Here is a 2004-nt window from a genome sequence, read left to right as displayed (position 1 = left end):
CGGCCGGCCGGGGACAGGGGCCACAACCCCTGTCCAAAATAGTCCTGCTATCTGCTGGACTGCCCAGCAACTCCATGCCCTCTGCCGACCTGTCGATATAGCTTGTCTCCACAGTCTTAAGGCAGAGGGTACTTCCATATGTAATAAGTGTCATTATGACTGGCGCAGCGACCCTGCATATAAGATTACAAATAGAAGACTCCTATGTGGATTACTGAACACTAGGTCACTGCGAAAACATAGTCTCGATATCTATGAGTTACTCATAGACCTTAAGTTGGATTTATTATTCCTTACTGAAACCTGGCTTGATTCTGATTCCGAGCCTGACATACTAGCGTCTCTACCTAACGGCTACGCCATGTCACGCTTAGATAGAACTGTGGGCAGAGGCGGCGGAATAGCCATAGTTTATAAAAACCCGCTATACTGCCGGCTTGAACTATTGAACATTGCCGACAGTGAAGCGGGGGCTTTTTCTATTAAGATTAATGATGGAAATGTATTGAAGGGCCTCTTGATTTATCGTCCTCCAGGCCCTTTCACTCATTTCTCTAATAGCCTTATTGAGAGTCTGACTGAGACAGCTCTACGCAGAGACAAATTTATGCTCCTAGGGGATCTTAATATCCATTGGGAGGACCCTCTGGATAAAGGAGCTACTGATCTCAGTCAGCAATTACAATCTCTTCAATTAGAGATCAAATCGGAAGCCCCCACCCATCAAAAAGGGCATTTATTGGATCCGATCTTTATGAACTGGAAAGAAATTGAAATTCACCCCCCCATTCCACTCTCTTGGTCTGACCACTTTCTGGTGCCCTTTACATTGAGCATCCCTCCTAGCCATAACTATAAGAGCATTAACTCTAAATATATGAGTCGCAAATGGACTGCCTTTTCTAAAGCCAAGTTTGACATTGCTCTTACCAAAGGTGGGAATCCAGGAGGTGTAGATGCTACAGCTGCATCACAGAACCTAGAAGCTCGCATAATCAAGGCCCTAGATGATACTGCCCCGCTATGCCTTAAGAATCCGCATAGCAGGTGTCAGAAATCCGCCCCATGGTATACCAAAGAATTACGTCTGATGAAAGCTGACTGTAAACATCTGGAAAGACAGTGGAGACTGGCTTATCTGGATCAAGCAAAACAGAATTATATTGCTAAACGTAGAGAATACCACACCCAAATTAGGCGTGCCAAAACCAACTATTTCTCTGGTAGAATAGCTGATGCCAATAACTCCACTAAAGAGCTTTTTAAAATTTATAAAGAGATTGCCGTTTGTGGCTCTTCGACTGACCCGTCACTAGTCTCGGAAGAGTCATGTAATCGTATTGCTACCTTCTTCTCGGACAAAGTGGCCACTATATATTCCACCTTTGCAGGAAGAAAAACAAATGGTACAGCTTTCAGGGAGAGTAAAGCAGTCGATGTAGGAACAAACAGCTTGACCAACTTTCTTGTCCCTTCCTCGATAGAGCTTCAGCAAGTATGTCGATCAATCACGTCAGGATCCCCACGAGACCCGGCTTCTCCTAAGCTTCTGGCTGGGAGTATTGAGATCCTTGAACCTTACATCCGTCAGGTCTTGGACCTTTCTTTTGGCCTCGGTAGCGTACCACAAAGCTGGAAACAAGCTGTGGTACTCCCAATCCAAAAGAAACCCAACCTTAGTTGGGACAGGCTGGATAATCTCCGACCCATCTCACTCCTACCCTATATGGCTAAAGTGGCTGAAAAGGTGGCCAACCTCCAACTTATGGCGTTTGTGGACAAAGCCAACTTGCTTCACGCTACTCAGTTCGGCTTCCAGGCCCGTCACTCTACTGAGTCTGCGCTACTTTTGGCCACCGAGACCATTAGGAAAGGGGCTGATGAAGGGCACACTATGGCTCTTATACTACTTGACCTCAGTGCGGCCTTGGACACTGTAGCGCACTTCACCTTGCTACAGTGTCTAAACAAAGGAGGTATTACTGGTTCGGCACTTATGTGGAT

This window comes from Triturus cristatus, chromosome 3_1 (assembly GCF_964204655.1).
Source record: "Triturus cristatus chromosome 3_1, aTriCri1.1, whole genome shotgun sequence".
Classification (NCBI taxonomy): domain Eukaryota; kingdom Metazoa; phylum Chordata; class Amphibia; order Caudata; family Salamandridae; genus Triturus; species Triturus cristatus.
This window is presented reverse-complemented; position numbering follows the sequence as displayed.